Genomic DNA, 9038 nt, shown 5'->3' on the forward strand with positions numbered 1-9038 from the left:
ACTGTTAGGCATGATGTGCAAAACGGAGTCACTCCAAGTAGCGCGAATTAGGCGCAGAACTGCGATTCAAGTTTGCACATAGAGGCTAAAACGAATCGCATCAAGTTAATACACACAAAGCCTTACAGGCACTTTTAGGCATGGTGAGCAAATATGCGTCACTCAAACTTGCGCGCGTTAGGCTCAGAACTGCGATTCAAGTTTGCACATAGGCTAAAACGAATCGCAATGAGTTAATACACACAAAGCCTTACAGGCACTTTTAGGCATGATGTGCAAAACGCGGCCATCCAGCTTGCGTGGGTTAGGCTCAGAACTGCGATTCAAGTTTGCACATAGCGGCTAAAACGAATCGCAACAAGTTAATACACACAAAGCCTTACAGGCACTTTTAAGCATGATGAGCAAATAGGCGTCACTCAAGCTTGCGCGCGTTAGGCTCAGAACGCGATTCAACTTTGCACGTAACGGCTCAAACGAATCGCAACAAGTTAATACACACAACACCTTACAGGCACTTTTAGGCATGATGTGCAAAACGGAGTCACTCAAGCTTGCGCTGGTTAGGCTCAGAACTGCTTTTCAAGTTCGCACATAGCGGCTAAAACAAATCGAAACAAGATAATATAAATATAACTAATGCCTTACAGGCACTTTTAGGCATGATGTGCAAAACGCGGTCATCCAGCATGCGCGGGTTAGGCACAGAACTGTATTCAAGTTCGCATATAGCGGCGCGGCTAAAACGAATCGCAACAAGTTAATACACACAAAGCCTTACAGGCCCTTTTAGGCATGATGAGCAAAACGCAGTCATCCAGCTTGCGCGGGTTAGGCTCAGAACTGCGATTCAAGTTTGCCCATTGCGGCCAAATCGAATCGCAACAAGTTAATACACACAAAGCTTTACAGGCACTTTTAGGCATCATGTGCAAAACGCTGTTATCCAGCTTGCGCGGGTTAGGCTCAGAACTGCGATTCAAGTTCGCACATAGCGGCTAAAACGAATCGCAACAACTTAATACACACAAAGCCTTACAGGCCCTTTTAGGCATGATGTGCAAAACGCTGTAATCCAGCTTGCGCGGGTTAGGCTCAGAGCTGCGATTCAAGTTTGCACATAGGGGCTAAAACGAATCGCAACAAGTTAATACACACAAAGCCTTATAGGCACTGTTAGGCATGATGTGCAAAACGCGGTCATCCGGCTTGCGCGGGTTAGGCTCAGAACTGCGATTCAAGTTCGCACATAGCGGCTAAAACGAATCGCAACAAGTTAATATACACAAAGCCTTACAGGCACTTTTAGGCATGATGTGCAAAACGCGGTCATCGAGCTTGCATGGGTAGGCTCAGAACTGGAATTCAAGTTTGCACATAGCGGCGCGGCTAAAACGAATCGCAACAAGTTAATACACACAAAGCCTTACAGGCCCTTTTAGGCATGATGTGCAAAACGCAGTCATCCAGGTTGCGCGGGTTAGGCTCAGAACTGCGATTCAAGTTTGCCCATAGCGGCTAAATCGAATCGCAACAAGTTAATACACACAAAGCCTTACAAGCACTTTTAGGCATAATGTGCAAATAGGCGTCACTCAAGCTTGTGCGCGTTAGGCTCAGAACTACGATTCAAGTTTGCACGTAGCGGCTCAAACGAATCGCAACAAGTTGATACACACAATGCCTTACAGGCACTTTTAGGCATGATATGCAAAACGGAGTCACTCAAGCTTGCGCTGGTTAGGCTCAGAACTGCTTTTTAAGCTCGCACATAGCGGCTAAAACGAATCGAAACAAGTTAATATAAATAACGCCTTACAGGCACTTTTAGGCATGATGTGCAAAAAGCGGTCATCCAGTTGCGCGGGTTAGGCGCAGAACTGCGATTCAAGTTCGCATATAGCTGCTAAAATGAATCGAAACACACAACGCCTTACAGGCACTTTTCGTCATGATGTGCAAAACGCGATCTTCCAGCTTGCGCGGGTTAGGCGCAGAACTGCGATTCAAGTTTGCACGTAGCGGCTCAAACGAATCGCAACAAGTTAATACACACAAAGCCTTACAGGCACTGCTAGGCATGATGTGCAAAACGGAGTCACTCCAAGTAGCGCGAATTAGGCGCAGAACTGCGATTCAAGTTTGCACATAGCGGCTAAAACGAATCGCAACAAGTTAATACACACAAAGCCTTACAGGCACTTTTAGGCATGGTGAGCAAATAGGCGTCACTCAAACTTGCGCGCGTTAGGCTCAGAACTGCGATTCAAGTTTGCACATAGGCTAAAACGAATCGCAATCAGTTAATACACACAAAGCCTTACAGGCACTTTTAGGCATGATGTGCAAAACGCGGCCATCCAGCTTGCGTGGGTTAGGCTCAGAACTGCGATTCAAGTTTGCACATAGCGGCTAAAACGAATCGCAACAAGTTAATAAACACAAAGCCTTACAGGCACTTTTAAGCATGATGTGCAAATAGGCGTCACTCAAGCTTGCGCGCGTTAGGCTCAGAACGCGATTCAACTTTGCACGTAACGGCTCAAATGAATCGCAACAAGTTAATACACACAACACCTTACAGGCACTTTTAGGCATGATGTGCAAAACTGAGTCACTCAAGCTTGCGCTGGTTAGGCTCAGAACTGCTTTTCAAGTTCGCACATAGCGGCTAAAACGAATCGAAACAAGATAATATAAATATAACTAACGCCTTACAGGCACTTTTAGGCATGATGTGCAAAACGCGGTCATCCAGCATGCGCGGGTTAGGCACAGAACTGTTTTCAAGTTCGCATATAGCGGCGCGGCTAAAACGAATCGCAACAAGTTAATACACACAAAGCCTTACAGGCCCTTTTAGGCATGATGAGCAAAACGCAGTCATCCAGCTTGCGCGGGTTAGGCTCAGAACTGCGATTCAAGTTTGCCCATTTCGGCCAAATCGAATCGCAACAAGTTAATACACACAAAGCTTTACAGGCACTTTTAGGCATGATGTGCAAATAGGCGTCACTCAAGGTTGCGCGCGTTAGGCTCAGAACGCGATTCAACTTTGCACGTAACGGCTCAAACGAATCGCAACAAGTTAATACACACAACACCTTACAGGCACTTTTAGGCATGATGTGCAAAACGGAGTCACTCAAGTTTGCGCTGGTTAGGCTCAGAACTGCTTTTCAAGTTCGCACATAGCGGCTAAAACGAATCGAAGCAAGATAATATAAATATAAATAACGCCTTACAGGCACTTTTAGGCATGATGTGCAAAACGCGGTCATCCAGCATGCGCGGGTTAGGCGCAGAACTGCGATTCAAGTTCGCATATAGCTGCTAAAACGAATCGAAACACACAACGCCTTACAGGCACTTTTGAGCATGATGTGCAAATGCGTCACTCAAGCTTGCGCGCGATAGGCACAGAACTGCGTTTCAAGTTTGCAGGTAGCGGCTGAAAGGAATCGCAACAAGTTAATACACACAACACCTTACAGGCACTTTTAGGCATGATGTGCAAAACGCGGCCATCCAGCTTGCGTGGGTTAGGCTCAGAACTGCGATTCAAGTTTGCACATAGCGGCTAAAACGAATCGCAACAAGTTAATACACACAAAGCCTTACAGGCACTTTTAGGCATGAAGTGCAAAACGGAGTCACACAAGCTTGCGCGGGTTAGGCTCAGAACTGCTTTTCAAGTTCGCACATAGCGGCTAAAACGAATCGCAACAAGTTAATACAAATAACGCCTTACAGGCACTTTTAGGCATCATGTGCAAAACGCTGTCATCCAGCTTGCGCGGGTTAGGCTCAGAACTGCGATTCAAGTTCGCACATAGCGGCTAAAACGAATCGCAACGAGTTAATACACACAACGCCTTAAGCACTTTTAGGCATGAAGTGCAAAACGGAGTCACACAAGCTTGCGCGGGTTAGGCTCAGAACTGCTTTTCAAGTTCGCACATAGCGGCTAAAACGAATCGAAACAAGTTAATACAAATAACGCCTTATAGGCACTTTTAGGCATCATGTGCAAAACGCTGTTATCCAGCTTACGCGGGTTAGGCTCAGAACTGCGATTCAAGTTCGCACATAGCGGCTAAAACGAATCGCAACAAGTTAATACACACAAAGCCTTACAGGCCCTTTTAGGCATGATGTGCAAAACGCGGTAATCCAGCTTGCGCGGGTTAGGCTCAGAGCTGCGATTCAAGTTTGCACATAGGGGCTAAAACGAATCGCAACAAGTTAATACACACAAAGCCTTACAGGCACTGTTAGTCATGATGTGCAAAATGCGGTCATCCGGCTTGCGCGGGTTAGGCTCAGAACTGCGATTCAAGTTAGCACATAGCGGCTAAAACGAATCGCAACAAGTTAATATACACAAAGCCTTACAGGCACTTTTAGGCATGATGTGCAAAACGCGGTCATCCAGGTTGCGCGGGTTAGGCTCAGAACTGCGAATCAAGTTTGCCCATAGCGGCTAAATCGAATCGCAACAAGTTAATACACACAAAGCCTTACAAGCACTTTTAGGCATAATGTGCAAATAGGCGTCACTCAAGCTTGCGCGCGTTAGGCTCAGAACTACGATTCAAGTTTGCACGTAGCGGCTCAAACGAATCGCAACAAGTTGATACACACAATGCCTTACAGGCACTTTTAGGCATGATATGCAAAACGGAGTCACTCAAGCTTGCGCTGGTTAGGCTCAGAACTGCTTTTCAAGTACGCACATAGCGGCTAAAACGAATCGAAACAAGTTATTATAAATAACGCCTTACAGGCACTTTTAGGCATGATGTGCAAAAAGCGGTCATCCAGTTGCGCGGGTTAGGCGCAGAACTGCGATTCAAGTTCGCATATAGCTGCTAAAACGAATCGAAACACACAACGCCTTACAGGCACTTTTCGTCATGATGTGCAAAACGCAATCTTCCAGCTTGCGCGGGTTAGGCGCAGAACTGCGATTCAAGTTTGCACGTAGCGGCTCAAACGAATTGCAACAAGTTAATACACACAAAGCCTTACAGGCACTGTTAGGCATGATGTGCAAAACGGAGTCACTCCAAGTAGCGCGAATTAGGCGCAGAACTGCGATTCAAGTTTGCACATAGCGGCTAAAACGAATCGCAACAAGTTAATACACTCAAAGCCTTACAGGCACTTTTAGGCATGGTGAGCAAATAGGCGTCACTCAAACTTGCGCGCGTTAGGCTCAGAACTGCGATTCAAGTTTGCATATAGGCTAAAACGAATCGCAATGAGTTAATACACACAAAGCCTTACAGGCACTTTTAGGCATGATGTGCAAAACGCGGCCATCCAGCTTGCGTGGGTTAGGCTGAGAACGCGATTCAACTTTGCACGTAACGGCTCAAACGAATCGCAACAAGTTAATACACACAACACCTTACAGGCACTTTTAGGCATGATGTGCAAAACGGAGTCACTCAAGCTGGCGCTGGTTAGGCTCAGAACTGCTTTTCAAGTTCGCACATAGCGGCTAAAACGAATCGAAACAAGATAATATAAATATAACTAACGCCTTACAGGCACTTTTAGGCATGATGTGCAAAACGCGGTCATCCAGCATGCGTGGGTTAGGCGCAGAACTGCGGTTCAAGTTCGCATATAGCGGCGCGGCTAAAACGAATCGCAACAAGTTAATACACACGAAGCCTTACAGGCCCTTTTAGGCATGATGAGCAAAACGCAGTCATCCAGCTCGCGCGGGTTAGGCTCAGAACTGCGATTCAAGTTTGCCCATAGCGGCTAAATCGAATCGCAACAAGTTAATACACACAAAGCTTTACAGGCACTTTTAGGCATGATGTGCAAGTAGGCGTCACTCAAGCTTGCGCGCGTTAGGCTCAGAGCGCGATTCAACTTTGCACGTAACGGCTCAAACGAATCGCAACAAGTTAATACACACAACACCTTACAGGCACTTTTAGGCATGATGTGCAAAACGGAGTCACTCAAGCTTGCGCTGGTTAGGCTCAGAACTGCTTTTCAAGTTCGCACATAGCGGCTAAAACGAATCGAAACAAGATAATATAAATATAAATAACGCCTTACAGGCACTTTTAGGCATGATGTGCAAAACGCGGTCATCCAGCATGCGCGGGTTAGGCGCAGAACTGCGATTCAAGTTCGCATATAGCTGCTAAAACGAATCGAAACACACAACGCCTTACAGGCACTTTTAAGCATGATGTGCAAGTGCGTCACTCAAGCTTGCGCGCGATAGGCACAGAACTGCGTTTGAAGTTTGCAGGTAGCGGCTCAAAGGAATCGGAACAAGTTAATACACACAAATTACAGGCACTTTTAGGCATGATATGCAAAACGGAGTCACTCAAGCTTGCGCTGGTTAGGCTCAGAACTGCTTTTCAAGTACGCACATAGCGGCTAAAACGAATCGAAACAAGTTATTATAAATAACGCCTTACAGGCACTTTTAGGTATGATGTGCAAAAAGCGGTCATCCAGTTGCGCGGGTTAGGCGCAGAACTGCGATTCAAGTTCGCATATAGCTGCTAAAACGAATCGAAACACACAACGCCTTACAGGCACTTTTCGTCATGATGTGCAAAACGCAATCTTCCAGCTTGCGCGGGTTAGGCGCAGAACTGCGATTCAAGTTTGCACGTAGCGGCTCAAACGAATTGCAACAAGTTAATACACACAAAGCCTTACAGGCACTGTTAGGCATGATGTGCAAAACGGAGTCACTCCAAGTAGCGCGAATTAGGCGCAGAACTGCGATTCAAGTTTGCACATAGCGGCTAAAACGAATCGCGACAAGTTAATACACACAAAGCCTTACAGGCACTTTTAGGCATGGTGAGCAAATAGGCGTCACTCAAACTTGCGCGCGTTGGGCTCAGAACTGCGATTCAAGTTTGCACATAGGCTAAAACGAATCGCAATGAGTTAATACACACAAAGCCTTACAGGCACTTTTAGGCATGATGTGCAAAACGCGGCCATCCAGCTTGCGTGGGTTAGGCTGAGAACGCGATTCAACTTTGCACGTAACGGCTCAAACGAATCGCAACAAGTTAATACACACAACACCTTACAGGCACTTTTAGGCATGATGTGCAAAACGGAGTCACTCAAGCTGGCGCTGGTTAGGCTCAGAACTGCTTTTCAAGTTCGCACATAGCGGCTAAAACGAATCGAAACAAGATAATATAAATATAACTAACGCCTTACAGGCACTTTGAGGCATGATGTGCAAAACGCGGTCATCCAGCATGCGCGGGTTAGGCGCAGAACTGCGATTCAAGTTCGCATATAGCGGCGCGGCTAAAACGAATCGCAACAAGTTAATACACACAAAGCCTTACAGGCACTTTTAGGCATGATGTGCAAAACGCGGTCATCGAGCTTGCATGGGTAGGCTCAGAACTGGAATTCAAGTTTGCACATAGCGGCGCGGCTAAAACGAATCGCAACAAGTTAATACACACAAAGACTTACAGGCCCTTTTAGGCATGATGTGCAAATAAGCGTCACTCAAACTTGCGCCCGTTAGGCTCAGAACTGCGATTCAAGTTTGCACATAGCGGCTAAAACGAATCGCAGCACGTTAATACACACAACACCTTACAGGCACTTTTAGGCATGATTTGCAAAACGCGGTCATCCAGCTGGCGCGGGTTAGGCTCAGAAATGCGATTCAAGTTCGCACATAGCGGCTAAAACGAATCGCAACAAGTAAATACACACAATGCCTTACAGGCACTTTCAGGCATGATGTGCAAAACGCGGTCATCGAGCTTGCATGGGTTAGGCTCAGAACTGCAATTCAAGTTTGCACATATGGGCTAAAACGAATCGCAACAAGTTAATACACACAAAGCCTTACAGGCCCTTTTAGGCATGATGTGAAAAACGCGGTCATCCAGCTTGCGCGGATTAGGCTCAGAACTGCGATTCAAGTTTGCCCATAGCGGCTAAATCGAATCGCAACAAGTAATTACACACAAAAAGCCTTACAGACACTTTTAGGCATGATGTACAAATAGGCGTCACTCAAGCTTGCGCACGTTAGGCTCAGAACTGCGAAACAAGTTTGCACGTAGCGGCTCAAACGAATCGCAACAAGTTAATACACACAACGCCTTACAGGCACTTTTAGGCATGATGTGCAAAACGGAGTCGCTCAAGCTTGCGCGGGTAGGCTCAGAACTGCTTTTCAAGTTCGCACATAGCGGCTAAAAAGAATCGAAAAAGTTAATACAAATAACGCCTTACAGGCACTTTTCGGCATGATGTGCAAAACGCGATCATCCAGCTTGCGCGGGTTAGGCGCAGAACTGCGATTCAAGTTTGCACGTAGCGGCTCAAACGAATCGCAACAAGTTAATACACACAAAGCCTAACAGGCACTGTTAGGCATGATGTGCAAAACCGAGTAACTCCCAGTAGCGCCAATTAGACGCAGAACTGCGATTCAAATTTGCGCATAGTGGCTAAAACGAATCGACACAAGTTAATACACAAAAAGCCTTACAGGCACTTTTAGGCATGATGAGCAAATAGGCGTCACTCAAGCTTGCGCGCGTTAGGCTCAGAACTGCGATTCAAGTTTGCATATAGCGGCTCAAACGAATCGTAACAAGTTAATACACACAAAGCATTACAGGCACTTTTAGGCATGATGTGCAAAACGGAGTCATTCCAAGTAGCGCGAATTAGGCGCAGTGCTGCGATTCAAGTTTGCACATAGCGGCTAAAACGAATCGCAACAACATAATACACACAAAGCCTTACAGGCACTTTTAGGAATGATGAGCAAATAGGCATCACTCAAGTTTGCGCACGTTAGGCTCAGAACTGCGAAACAAGTTTGCACGTAGCGGCTCAAACGAATCGCAACAAGTTAATACACACAAATTACAGGCACTTTTAGGCATGATATGCAAAACGGAGTCACTCAAGCTTGCGCTGGTTAGGCTCAGAACTGCTTTTCAAGTACGCACATAGCGGCTAAAACGAATCGAAACAAGTTATTATAAATAACG

Source organism: Amblyomma maculatum, chromosome 11 (assembly GCF_055883805.1).
Source record: "Amblyomma maculatum isolate TAMU_Amacu chromosome 11, ASM5588380v1, whole genome shotgun sequence".
NCBI lineage: Eukaryota > Metazoa > Arthropoda > Arachnida > Ixodida > Ixodidae > Amblyomma > Amblyomma maculatum.